We start from the raw sequence: 14,869 nt of genomic DNA, 5'->3' as shown, positions 1-14,869 counted from the left end.
TTTTAAGTAGGAATATTGATATATTTTTAATATGCATCTCATCTTAAATTGAGAAGCCAAATTCTTCCCTGGATAAATGTACTGTACTAATTTTGAAATAAAATGTTTTGGTCACAACATAGACCCAATCTGAATATTGCAGTGGAAAAAAAAAACTGTCAAAGAAAGTTACAGAAAATTATTTCCTTACTGAGAAAGATCATGGACTTGTGAAAAGAAGTTGAGTGAAATCTCAGGTCTCTGATCCTGCAACTATATGAGAGATATAAAAAGAACTTTCTTCATATGCACCAGGAAATGATTTCTAAAATAGTATCATTGAGGGAGAAACCCACTCCCCCACCAGTGTTCATTTAATGTAGTTTCCCTCTAATACACCTAGAGTGAGGCATGAAGGCTCATCCCAAAGTGTGATTCTGTTTGCCCAGGTAGATCAACAGATGCAGTGTTTTCCAAAGCTACCTAGGTGATTCTGATACCAGTGAGGCCTGGGAGCCATCATCTACAAGGTGCTTCCATCCCCCTCCATTTTTTTCCATACACACATGCACAAGCTGTCATTATAAACACTTATCATCTCTGGAGTCCCTTCAGAAAAATCTTTGAAATATAATGTCTCACAATCCCTCCCTGTTTTAAATGCATGTGGTGGAGGCAGCCACATTGAACTAGAACTATCTTAGAGTTCACTTGACAGAGACCAGGATAGATGCAAAGAGCCCAGAATAAATGCCATGGAAGCCTCCACACTGCCTATGCCAAAGTACATATAAATTCATTCTGATGTCATCTTAGACCTAAGGCTGGGATCATAATAAATTTTAAACTTCAAAATATTAAATAAGATAAATTCAATATTTAATAAATGTCTGTTTATTAAATAGTAATATTTTCTATTTTAAACTATTGTAAGTATATTATATATTTACTATTATATTTAAATGTATTATAAATGCATAATATTGAATATGTTTATATTATTATAAATAAAATACATTTATAAAATAAATTTGAATATTAAAGTTCTTGCCCACCTTAACATTTTTTAAGATGTTAAGCAACCTTGCTTTTTAATGGAGGGCTAAAGTTTGGGGGCTCATATTCCAATCATCCTTGAAACATATTTTAGAGCAATTAATGTAATAAAATTCTACTAGGAGAATGGTTCCTTTCAACGTTGCATCAGATAGAATCTGATCTTGGAAATAAGCTGAGAGAAAACAGGCATCAAGTTTGCATTTAGAAAGGTGAATAAGGCCAGGTGCTGTGGCTCACGCCTGTAATCCCAGCACTTTGGGAGGCTGAGGCAGGCAGATCACAAGGTCAGGAGATCGAGACCATCGTGGCCAACATGGTGAAATGCCGGCTCTACTAAAAATACAAAAGTTAGCTGGACATGGTGGTGTATGCCTGTAATCCTAGCTACTCGGGAGGCTGAGGGAGGAGAATCACTTCAACTGGGGAGTCAGAGGTTGCAGTGAGCCAGGATCGTTCCACTGCACTCCAGCCTGGCGGACAGAGAGAGACTCCGTCTCGAAAAATAAAAAGAAGAAAGGTGAATAAGCACAGAGTGATCATCTCAATTAAGAGTCCAATATGTAAATCTTAGTTTAAAACCAGTCTTGCCTTGAAAAAGCTATTTACAACTTTTTAATGAAAAATACAAATGAGAAGGAATCAAAGATCCTTCATTTGAAGGTTGAGATATCCATTGTAAATTTACATGACAAAAAATGCACGAAGTTTCTTCAAGCACTGACTGTTGATACCTTGCAGACACTGAGCCACTTTGAACATACACTCACAGCACCAAAGGTAACTCCACATGAATTATTTCTTCTTGTCTCTTCAGCATGAAGTTGAACTTTTAAGAAGACTTTAATATGAATTAGTTGTAACTTGAAATTAAATATCTATTTATACCAATTTTTCGTTTGATGAATTTTTTCGTGAGTAGCTTTATTATGAGGATGATTATTACGTGGGTAAAAAAAAAAACTTCAGATTTTTTTCTCTGTATCAGAATACTTTAAATAACTCAGAACAATTTAAAAGTTACATATCTCAGAATATATTATTTCCTAGGTTTGGTTGGAAGGTCTTCAAGAACACATCACGGCGGGGCCAGGGAAATGGTTAATGGATACAAAAAATATTAGAAAGAATGAATAAGACCTATCTGATTGCACAACAGGGTGACTATAGTCAATAAGAACATAATTGTACATCTTAAGTAACTCTGTGAGTGTAATTGGATTGTTTGTAACACAAAGCATAAATGCTTGGGAGAATGGACACCACATTCTCCCTGATGTGATTATTACACATTGCATGTCTGTGTGAAAATATCTTATATGCCCCACAAATATACATGCCTACTATGCACGAAAGTTAACATTAGAAAATTTAAAATTATGAAAAGAAATATGTAAAAAGAATACATCAAGGATAAAAATATCAGAATTATTATATTTATCTCTAGTGAAGCAATGACTGTCTGTATGTGTGAGCTAAGCATGGCCCAGCCAAGCCTGGATCTCCTAAATCCTTTGAGATGCACAGGATCTATTCTACTAAATCCAAAAAAGAAAGAGTAAATACTGTCAGGCAACAAAGCTTGCCCTGCATCCAAAAATGATCTTATAATTGCTAATAGCTCTAGTTCGTGAAACCATTTTCCTTGAGGGATATTTTCTCCCTTTTCTTTCCAGTCTTGAAGCAGAATTTAGATCTTCAATATACTTCTGCTGTTATGAAAACTTTATTAAACCTTGACATTCTTATTAAAGATTCACATTATTTTATATTTATCCAGGTTTTGTAGGAAACCTCATATTTAGTAACAGATGCTATATATGATTATAGTATTAGCCACTTACTTTAACAGCACAAGTTCTGTAATTTGATTTCCTTCCTCTGAATCCCATTCTGCCACTTCCTAGATAGATGGCTTTGGCAATTTAACTTTCCCGAGTCTCCATTTGCTCACCTAAGGTAGTAAGTAACCTTTTATTATTATTATTATTATTAAGTAATTTTTTTTGAGACAGGTTCTTACTCTGTCTCCCAGGTTGGAGTTCAGTGGTGCAATCAGTCACTGCAGCCTCAACCTCCCAGCCTCAGGTGATCCTCCCTCCTCAGCTTCCCAAGTAGCTAGAACTATAGGCATGAGCCACCACACCTGGCTAATTCTTATCTTTTGTAGAAATGGGGTCTCACTGTGTTGGACAGGCTAGTCTTAAACTCCTGGTTTCAAGCAATCTTCCCACCTCATCCTCCAAAAGTGCTGGGGTTACAGGCGTGAGCCACCATGCCAGGTCATAACTAACTCTTAACAGCTGTTATGAATGAGATAATACTTAGTGTCTGACATAGTAAACAGGAAATAAACACCAATTATTAAAAACATTCTGTGCAGCAATTAAGTTATATTATAAATCTTTTCTAAAGTTTCACTGAATCACAGAAATGTTAACCAATTGAATCCAAAGGCCTGAATATTTTAGAAGTGTTAAGAGAAACAAATTCTCAGTTCAGAAGAGAGTGAAATCAGCACAGGAGTGATAGACTGCTTTACTAGGGGAGATCGCTGAGGAAGAGAGACCAGAAAAAAACAAAACAGCAGCCTGAAGACAGGAAGACAATTCTGGACTGTACTTAGAGTGATATAAAATATGGAGTACAATATTAAAAACTTTAATAATAGGAACATGAAAGAGGGAAAGCAATACTAATTGAGGGATGGTTGGTAGTAGAGCACATAGAAGCAAAAGCAGATCTGTATTAATGCCATCAAATGATAGCTGTCTATGAAACATTTAGGAATTGAGAAGTTAAAGAAACTGGTCAGATTATTAGGAAAATTTTCAAGACAAAAGTAGGACCTGAGTTTTTCTTCAAGGTGAGGTAAGAATTCAGTACGGAGCTACTAAAATGGCATTCCTGGGAGACAGAGTTGGATGAGTGGCAGCAGAGAAGGCACCGTACCCAGCGTATCAGACATTCCAGTCTAGTGAGCTAGGAAGATTCAGGAAAAGACAAAAGATAAGATTGGCTAATTCAGGGAGAATCTGTATTGAGAAATTATCCTAATACAAGGAGCTTTCTGCTCATTCTATGGGTGAAGTGGAGTCATTCAATGATGTATACCTGCTTGGCTGTTTTGCTTTTAACTGAAGAATGATGTTATCCAAAGTGAGCCACTTATAAAGCGGCTGCAGAAGTTCAAGTATGACTTGAAAAGATGCAAGACTTGAATAGAATGAAATAAGAATGTAAAGAAAATGCCTGATGAAATTGCATTTTCTTTAAGAATGTCGAAATCAGTGAGTGAGTGATGTCTTAAAGTTTTCTCAGTTAGACTTGATGGGATCATGGTGACAGTATGACAAGCTAAAATCCATGTATAGTGTTGAAACTAAGGGAAGGTTAACAAGAAATTGTCCCTAAGCTTTAAATATGCCCATCTAACATCATGGAATTACTAATGGCCAATTCAATGCCTGTCTTTTGATGATGCGGTTTCAATTTTCTCTATGTCTGCAGGGAAAAAGGGATAAGGAGATAAAGCCAATTTTCTTCTAAAAATCTACTTTTTTGGGTTTTTTTTTAGACTCAGACAGTGCTACCACAAAATTAATGATTTCTTTACCAACTGCATTTGCTTCATTTTTTTCCCCAAAGCCCTCCAGGCTACTTCTCTGGAGAGTACACAAAGTTTCCACAGCGCTATTTTTGTAATCTAAAGCAGTTGTGCTTTCAGGCCTGATGCTACAACTGTAATTTTAATTTATCAACCTACCAGTCAGTGAAATGCTGTAAAAACATTTGAAAGCTTAAACCCATCATTTATTTCTGCACCTGTCAATGACACTTTTCTGTACTTGTCAAAATCATTTAAACTGCACTATGATGGCATATACAATATCACCAATAAATTGTGTAATCAATCATGTATGTGCATATTTTGACAGTGGCGTCTTGAATGCATGGTCTCCTGGATGCATTTTTAAGAAGTAGGGGCTCATTACTGTTCAATAGTGAAATACAGTAGAGTCATCAAAAAGAGTCTCCCTCAGTCTTTTACAATTAAAAAAATGTCTTCGGAAACAGAGGGGCTGATTGTGCCTGAAATGGCTTTTATTTCTTCAGCAAAATGTTCTCCTTGGGGAAAAGGAAGTAATTGCAGATTATAGCAGGCAGGAATATAGTGTTACATGGAGGGAAGAAAATGTATAGGATCATTAAATAGATTTATTTAAGTTCTGCTTATAAAGAAAGCAGTGGTGCAGTACTTTATAGCTGATAATATTTCAAAAGAGTGTTATCAGCACTTCCACCACTATCTAATTTGTTCATATAATAAAGTGTCACATTAAACCCAATATCACAATTCATATCAGTTTTACTTCAAAAATTGATATCGTTATATATCATAGGCAACCCCAGCCCCAAAAATGTTTGATGAGATCTTTTATCACAATAAATTATAGAATTTAAAAAATCAATCTATTAGAGAGAGAGAACCTGTTAAATCATTAAATCCACTCAACCCAGTAACGAATTTGATGTCATTTAGTCTGTGTTTCTAAGATAAAATGTTGTTAAAATTGTAACTTAAATAATATTGTCTAAATAATCTAACTGTACTCTCTGAACTCTTGGTTGTAACAATCCTCGCCATTTATTTATATTTTTAAAAAAAGCAAGTCTTATGAGAAACCCTTTAAAATCTATGAAGGATTTATGACCACTTCATAGCATGCAACTCTAAATTAGCCAAACTAATTTATAGACATCAAATATTTCTACATAAGAAAATGAATCAGTAAACTAGACATGCATAAGATCTCACTCATGGGAAAGAACTAACCTTAAGTGTTGTTTCAGAATCACATTTAAAACAAACAGAGCTTTGGGATGTGTATTAATGTACACAACTAGCACTGTTTCCTTATTGCTACCAGTACTGTTTTCAATGAACATGATTTTGTTTTTTTTTTTAATTTCACTCTAAGTTCTGGGATACATGTGCTGAACATGCAGGTTTGTTACACAGGTATACGTGTGCAATGATGGTGTGCTGCACCTATCAACCTGTCATCTAGGTTTTAAGTCCCGCATGTATTAGGTATTTGTCCTAATGCTCTCCCTCCCCTTTCCCCTCACCCCCTGACAGGCCCTGGTGTGTGATGTTCCCCTCCCTGTGTCCATGTGTTCTCATTGGAACATGAGTTTTTTTAAGGTGTCAAGCCACATCGGAAAGGGTAATCATATAGTCAGGCTGTTTAAAGATATATTTACTGAATGTGTATATGAATAAAATAGAAATGGTGGCTAAGATTAGACGTATGTAGAATCAGTACTGCACAGTTGTTATTGCTTTGATTTAAAATAAGATCTTAGTCTCATATACTTTTAATATCAGTCCTGAAAACAGTCACTAAAACTAATGCAAAATAAGTGCTCTGATTTCACTCGACTACCTTCAACTCATCTCAAAGAAAGCTAATTAAGCTTACTTGAAGAGAACTCATTTCTCTTTTTTTTAAGCTCCATTAAATATACTGAAGACTGAACTTTCAATTAAATAATACTTGATTATCTAAATAATTTTTTGACAATTTAAATAGCATTTATTTCAGACAGTTCAAAGTATTGATTATCCTTTATTTTGTGTTCTTCAATGAATCTTTACCGATTCTCATAAAAACAGAATAGATATCATCATTCCTTTAATACTGAATCAGTGAGATACAGAGACATTATAACTCCATAAATAAACACAGAATACCAGCAGCTATTTTGGAATGGAGTCCAGTCTGGGACTTTTGCTTACAAAGCTGGCAATTTCATGCATCTTAACACCTCATGTTTTCTTCTGAGTTTCATCTGCACTTGAATGTCTAAATAATAGCTTTAATTATTCATGAAAATAATCATGTACATAAAAAGTAATTTATTGCTTTTAGAGCCATTGTGAATCCCAGATTTGCACTATAAAAGTGCTAACAAAAGTTTTAAAGCCTCACTTCCCAATCACATTCTGTTCATCCAGCCAGGAAAGACTGATCTTTATTTCATCAATCTCAAAATGTGACCTTTTCAACACTTTTAATGACATTTTCAAAGTACAGAAATGCTTTTTGATTCAAAAGGATTTTCTACTTTATTCTGCAGAACAAGTCAGCTATCATAGTATAATCAATAGCTGCCAACTATTAGCAAAAGCCATGTATCACTTATACTTTAAGAGCTTATCAGGAAAAAAATGCATTCAGTGGCTATATTTTGGCATGCTAAGGTAGATATTAAAATGAAAAGTCAATCCTCAAGTGTTTCATGTTTTAGAAATGTTATTATTTCCTTAGTAAAAATTTCACTAGATCACATTCAAAATATACCATTAGAAGCTGCTGGCCACATTCAACTTCAAAATGAGATAATGTGCTTGTAGTTTTATTCAGTGTTAGGCAACCAATTACAGTTTCCCCCTAGCTTCAATGAAAAGCATATAAAAGATGAAACACTTGTTGAGACATTTCTTCCAGATACTGGCTAAATTATCATATCATGCAAGTGGTATTTCAGTTAAGTGTATATTATAGCCCAATTGGATACTAAAAGTCTTGAAAGCCTTTTTAAAAGTGAGGTTCTCTAGAGAAGTTATTTTAAAGATGTGTTCTGTAAATCATGGGCCTTTGATTATCCAGCCCATGGCAGGCTAAGCACTTCAAATTCCCATGTAAAGCCACCAAGTCACAAATTAAGGGACTGCCCAATAAATCAAAGCATTCATTCCTAATTTTCTTAAGTTGCCAGGTTTTAGTTTGAAGCTCTTGAGAAAGGATTTGATAGCATTGCTGCCCTTTCTGTGAAGAACAGTTGTCTAATTTCATTAAGTGCATCAATTCAACATTTGAAGGGCACCGTGTATGTGCAAAATATCATGTGATAACAATGGCAGTTGCTGTTCTAAACTAGCCTGCTAGACAGGGATAGTTTCCTACTATTGTGACTAAAAATTGAGCTTTCCTTCCTTATTACAAATAGAACAACAAGTCATCCTTGATAGGGAATTTAGTAAAATATTTAGACATTTATTTTGGCAATATAAGATGAAGAGTGGTATCAAAATCATTTAGACTTAACTAACAAATATGTCTTCAAAAAATTACGCAATGCACATTGTTTTTAAAAGCATCATTAATTGCCTAACAGTACCCTCCAAACTGCAAATCAGGGGTTAAAAATAGGAAGTGAATCTTATGATGCGATTTCATTCTAATCAAGACTTTTTTTCCAGTATCTTTATTGTTATTTTTGAATAAATTCAGTTATATTTAGATAAAATTTATTCAGTGCAAAATTCCATTGAAGTTATATTGGTAGGTGCAAAGCAAGATGCGAGGTGCACTGAACTGCTGCTTCATCTCATAGTGGATTCAGTAAAGCAGTGCCAATCAATGAACTGTTTTTACCATTTCATTTCAGAAAGTAGGAGTAAGCATTTTAAAACTTATAGCATGTTTATATGGCTATGATATCTAAATGTATGATTTTGTACAAAAGTATCAGACTGTGATAGAATGTAAATATTTTAAATAAAAAATAAAAATTTGGTCCTTTACCACAATAAGCCAGGAAGACTTAGATAAGACTACATCTTTGCCTTTGGGGAGGTTGTAATCTAATGAACAGTACAAAAACCAATAAGTTAGTGTCTATAATACAAGGTGTTGCTTGGGAATTCTAATCTGCTGAAGAAGATAAAATAAAAATGAACATATATCTATAACATAAGTCATTCTTTGAAAACTCTTGAAAGAGAGGAAATAAAAGGTTGTGGGACTAGTGATACATAATGGCACACAAAGCCAGATGGGTTTAGTTTCTGTTTGGAGATAGATAGTAGCACCATTTGGCTGGACCAAAGGGCATCTTAAAAGAGACACTGGATGACATGCCTAGAAAATTAAACAATGACTATATCAAGGGAGACTAGAAAACCCTGAATATGTTTTAACTTTTTTTCAACTCCCCTCTCCCTTTCTCACCCCTCCTGCCTCTGCCTTATTCTCTTACTTACTCTCTCTCCTCCTTGACCCCTATTTATTTTCCTATCATTCTCCTTCTTTTCTTCTCTTTCCTCATCTCCTCTTTCTTTCCTTCTCTCTTCTTCTCTCCTCACATTCTCTCCTTGTCCTACTTCTTCACCTCTCTCTATTCCTCCTTCTTTCTGCTGCTTCTCTATATTTTTCTTCATTTCAAAAAATGCATGCCTTCCATCAGAAGAGAATATCTCAAAATATTGAGAGCCATCTATGACAAACCCACAGCCAACATAATATTGAACAGGCAAAAACTAAAAGCATTCCCCCTAAGGCCTGGAACAATACAAGGATGCCCACTCTCAGCATTCCCATTCAACATGGTACTAGAAGTGCTAGCCAGAGCAATCAGGCAAGAGAAAAAAATAAAAGGCATCCAAATAGGAAAATAAGTCAAACTATCTCTCTTCACAGATTATGTGATTTTATACCTAGAATGCCCTAAAGACTCCGCCAAAAGGCTCCCGCAACTGATGTGCCACTTCAGTAAAGTTTCAGCCTACAAAATCAGTGTACAAAAATCAGTAGCATGTCTATATACCAATAATGTTCAAGTTGAGAACCAAATCAAGAATGCAATCCCATTTACCATAGCTGCAAAAAAAATAAAAATAAATAAGTAAACCAAGGAATACATCTAACCAGGGAGGTGAGAGATCTCTACAAGGAGAACTACAAAACATTGTTCAAAGAAATCACACATGACACAAATGAATGGAAAAAACATCTATGGCTCATGAATTGTAAAAATCAGTATCTTTAAAATTGCCAGACTACCCAAAGCAACCTATAGATCCAGGACTATTCCTGTCAAACTACCAACATCATCTTTCTCAGAACTGGTAAAAGTTATTCTAAAATTCAAAGGAAACAAACAAAAAAAAAAGAGCCTGAATACCCAAAACAATCCTAAGTAAAAAGAACAAAGTCAGAGGCATTACAGTACCCAAATTCAAACTACACTATAAAGCTACAGCAACCAAAACATCATGGTACTGATACAAAAACAGACAATAGACCAATGGAACAGAATGGGGAACCTGGAAATAAAGCCACACACCTACAGCTATCTGATCTTTGACAAAGTCAACAAAAATAAGCAATGGGGAATGGACTTCCTATTCAATAATTAATACAAAAATTAACTCAAATTGGATTACATATTTAAATGTAAAGACCTCAAACTATAAGAATCTTAGAAAAAAACTTAGAAAATGGCATTCTGGACATCAGCCTTGGGAAAGAATTCATGGCTAACTTCTCAAAAGCAATTGCAATGAAAACAGAAATTGAGAAGTGGGGCCTAATGAAACTCAAGAGCTTCTGCGTGCAAGAGAAACTATCAAGGAAGTAAACAGCAAAATATTTTGCTCCCTACAGACTGGGAGCAAAATATTCACAAACTATATATCTGACAAAGGTCTAATATCCAGAATCTATAAGGAACTTAAACAAATCATCAAGCAAAAAACCCCATTAAAAAGAAGGCAAAGGACACGAACAGACATTTCTCAAAAGAAGACATACAAGCTGCCAACAAACATGTGAATAAATGGTCATCATCACTAATGTTCAGAGATACGCAGATCAAAACCACAATGAAATACTATCTACTGCAGTCAGAATGGCTATTATTAAAAAATCAAAAAACAACAGATGTTGTCAAGGCTGTAGAGAAAAGGGAACACTCATACACTCTTGGTGGGAATGTAAATTAGTTCAACCACTGTGGAAAGCAGTCTGGAGGTTTTTCAAAGAACTCAAAATAGAACTACCATTCAACCCAGCAATCCCATTACAGGATATATCCAAAAGTAAACAAAGTGTTCTACCAAAAAGACACAAGCACTTGCATGTTTATCACAGCACTATTTACAATAACAAAGACACCACCAAGCTCAGTGGCTCACACCTGTAATCCCAGCAATTTGGGAGGCAGAGGCAGGCAGATCCCCTGAGGTCAGGAGTTCAAGACCAGCCTAGCCAACATGGTGAAACCTCATCACTACTAAAATTACAAAACTTAGCTGGGCATGTTGGTGCATGACTGTAATCCCAACTACTTGGGAGTCCGAGGCAGGAGAACCTCTTGAACCCAGGAGGCAGAGGTTGCAGTGAGTCAAAATTACACCACTGCACTCCAACCTAGGAGACAAAGAGAGATCCATCTCAAAAAACAAAAATATAGCAAAGACATGGAATCAACCTAAATGTCCATCAATAGTGGGCTGGATAAAGAAAACGTGGTACAGATACACAATGGAATACTGCACAGACATGAAAAATAATAAAATTATGTCCTTTGCAGCAACATGGATGTAGCTAGAGGTCATTATGCAAAGTGAATTAATGCAGGAACAAAAAAAAACCAGAAATATTGAATGTTCCTACTTATAACAAGGAGCTAAACATTGGCTACTCATGAACATAAAGATGGCAGCAATAGAAACTAGGAACTACTAGAGAGGGAAGGGAGGGAGAAGGGAAGTTTGAAAAATTGTTGGGTACTATGCTCACTATCTGGGTGATGGGATCAATCAAACCCCAAACCTCAGCATCATGCAATACACCCAACTAACAAAAGTACATGTGTACCCCCTGAATCTGAAGTAAAACTTGAAAAAAAATGCATGCCTTCAACAAGGAGCTTTCTTTGCTTTGCAATAGATCTCACTATTGGAAGGGAAATTAATATATGTGAAATGTTGGCTGGGTACCAGAAATAACATAAATTCCTAGTATATCAGCCTGTTCTCTTGTTTTGCAGTTGAGAAAAAAAAATTTACCACTAGCTTAATGACATATTTAAAATACTAGGGTATATCAAAAATGTCATCATTTTTTAATATTAGGCCACTATGAGACTGTTCTCTATTTGGGAATTAGCTGTTTCTCCTCTCTGAGGAAATTAGTCATCCCAAAAGACAATCAAATGCTGACATTTGACATGCCCAATAAACTACTAGGACCCTTCACCACCATGTTCCAGTGAGGCCCCCTTCACCACCATGTTCCAGGGAGGCCCACCAGTCGATAAGCCCTGCCCACATGTACATCCACACACTCATATACATACCCACACCCACCCACTCACCCCCCCTCCCCCACACACACACACTCACAAAGCTGACAGCCAGGTTTTTGATGCCTTGCCCTGAAATATAAGCTAATCAACAAGGAAAGAATCACCAGGCATTTTAGGAAATACTCTAACATGGAAGAAAATCCCAGAGAAAATCAGATTTCCACAGAAATAGGGGAAATAGAGACAATACAAAACTAAACAAAAATACTAAACAACTCATAATTAATGCCCCTAGAAATAGGAAAATGTATCTACATTTCAAAGTATTACTTAAAAGAATATATGAAGAACAAGAAAAATCTTCTTAGAAATTAAAAACTGTATAGCAGAAATAAAAAATTTAATAAACGTTTGAAATATGAACTTAAAAGATCAGAAAGATAAACAGATGGAAAATAGTAAAGAAAAGATTTTTAAACAATTAGACCCTTACTCCAGGGGTTCAATATCAAGCTAATAGTGTTCTCACAAAGGGAAAACTCAGGGGACATTATTCAATCAGAATATAAGAAAATATCCCAACACTGAAAGATACTAGTTTTCCAATAAAATATGCTCAGCACAATAAATGAAAGATGACCCAAACTAAAACAGATTACTGTATATAAGACCTTAAATGTCTAAATAGAGGAATAAAAGCCACATACCAAGACAGACTCAGAATAACATCAAATTTCTCAAGATTAGAACGTGCAGACAATAGAAGAATGCCTTTAAATGTCTTTTGATCACATGAATAGACTTATTGTAACATGGAATGCTGAAGATTAGTGCCATTAGAGTATCTAATTCTGACTTCAACTTTTAAAATAATTAAAATCAATAAAATCAAAAAAATCAAAACAGGATAGTTACCAGAATAATAGTGCCATTATAACCACATTAAAAAGAAAAGCTTCCATCAAAATTTTATGATGTGACAAATCCAGTACAATATATTTTATTAAATATTGCATTCCACTCAATTTTGTAATATTCCGTTTTTTGATGAAAATGTTTTTCAGAAGAGATGCTTCAGATAAAAAGAAAAATTGGAATAGAAATACATATGTTGAGATTTCCCAGTGTTACTGTTACAAAGTACCTTAGATGTCCTGTAATAATTGTTCATAGATATCTTTAACAAATGAATAATTATTAATATATTTCACAGATAAGTTACTTGATACTTTTTATTGACATACAACTATATAAACTTTTAGTAAAGCATTTAAATTGTTTTACTTTGAATCGCCTCACATTTTATAAGTTAGTTTTCATTTCTTCTGCTTCTTTAAAAGGCTTGGCCAGGTTGTTTGTCCATAGTAGGATCAACAAATTTTGAACTGTACTATATTTGTATAATAACTAATTTATCCAACTTAATATGTGGGAAATAATGCCTCTCTCTGTATTTAGATATGTTTATTTGAAACAAAAAAAATTAATTTTATGTATGTGATAAGAAACAGCCTATTAAATATATACCTTTTTAAAAATAAGCAGCACAGATAGTAGATACAGAACTCTTTACTATCAGTACTCTTGACTACCAAGAAATGAAGCCACACTCTAGAAAAATGCAAGGCAAGAAAAAATTCAAATTACCCCTTTGGGTAAAAATCATCCCTTTAATAATATTCATTTGTAATTCAAATTCACAGCATATCCCATCAGCCCAAGGTAATCTTCTAAAATGTCATTATACTTGCAATATTATAAGTTTTTTTCAGACCAGTATTTATGGAGGTCACCGTGCTACATCAACAAAACATTTTAACTCCAGTGAGAGTATAGCTTTGTAGCATTAACTCCTTTGACAATTGTCTTTCTAAAAAGATTTTTACTTTAGAAACCTCTAATATATGTAGTTTTCCTCAGATCCAAAGTATCCAAATGTTTTGTAAAAACCAACATTTTGTAGTAGACATTCAAGGGTAATCTTATAGCAGTTCAGTTTCTTGCCTAGCAAAGTACAAGTTGATAACAATTTGCCAAGCTGTCTTCCCTGCATTCATTACTAACAGCATCTACTCTTTCTCTCTTAGCACAGGAATGGATGAATTTACGTTCTATTATCAGAGTTGCCATAGCAACACTCTGTCACCGAGTCACATCTTCCACAACTATAACATAATGATCCCCAGATTTCTTTGTATGCTCAAAAGACTTTATACATTATCAGGGTTGACAACTCCAGTGGCAGTTCGCCGACCCAGTACCTTAAAAAAAAAAAAACCTATGTTAGTTGTATTAGTCCATTTTCATACTACTATGAAGAAACACCCAAGACTGGGTAATTTATAAAGAGAAAGAGTTTTAATGGACTCACAGTTCCACGTGGCTGGGGAGGCCTCACAATCATGGCAGAAGGTGAAGGAGGAGCAAGGCACATCTTACGTGGCGACAGGTGAGAGAGCATGTGCAGGGGAACTGTCCTTTATAAAGCCATCAGATCTCGTGGGACTTATTCACTATCATGGGATTAGTACAGGAAAAACCCACCCCCGTGATTCAGTAGGACTTGCAGGGATTATGGGAGCTACAACTCATGATGAGATTTAGGTGGCAACACAGCCAAACCATATCATCAGTAGACAAAGAGGCCTTAAACCAAGCCTTCTGGCAAGACGTGTTGGAGAAATAACTGTAGCATATGTACCTGTATTCTGATTCTAGTCCACTTTTTTTTTTT

General features: G+C 35.0%; 1 protein-coding gene and 1 pseudogene across 6 annotated transcripts in view; one reads left to right on the top strand and one right to left on the bottom strand.

Moving 5' to 3' along the window:
• Positions 1 to 14,869, top strand: part of RALYL (RALY RNA binding protein-like) — a 764,437-nt gene that overhangs the window by 661,219 nt on the left and 88,349 nt on the right. The gene's annotated exons all lie outside the window — the stretch shown is intronic.
• The window catches only part of LOC105550675, a 3,934-nt pseudogene continuing 3,082 nt past the window's right edge, over positions 14,018 to 14,869 (bottom strand).

This window comes from Mandrillus leucophaeus, unplaced genomic scaffold (genome assembly GCF_000951045.1).
Source record: "Mandrillus leucophaeus isolate KB7577 unplaced genomic scaffold, Mleu.le_1.0 Scaffold494, whole genome shotgun sequence".
Lineage (NCBI taxonomy): Eukaryota > Metazoa > Chordata > Mammalia > Primates > Cercopithecidae > Mandrillus > Mandrillus leucophaeus.
Note: the sequence above shows the minus strand (reverse complement) of the source record. Positions and strands in the feature narration are given on the sequence as shown.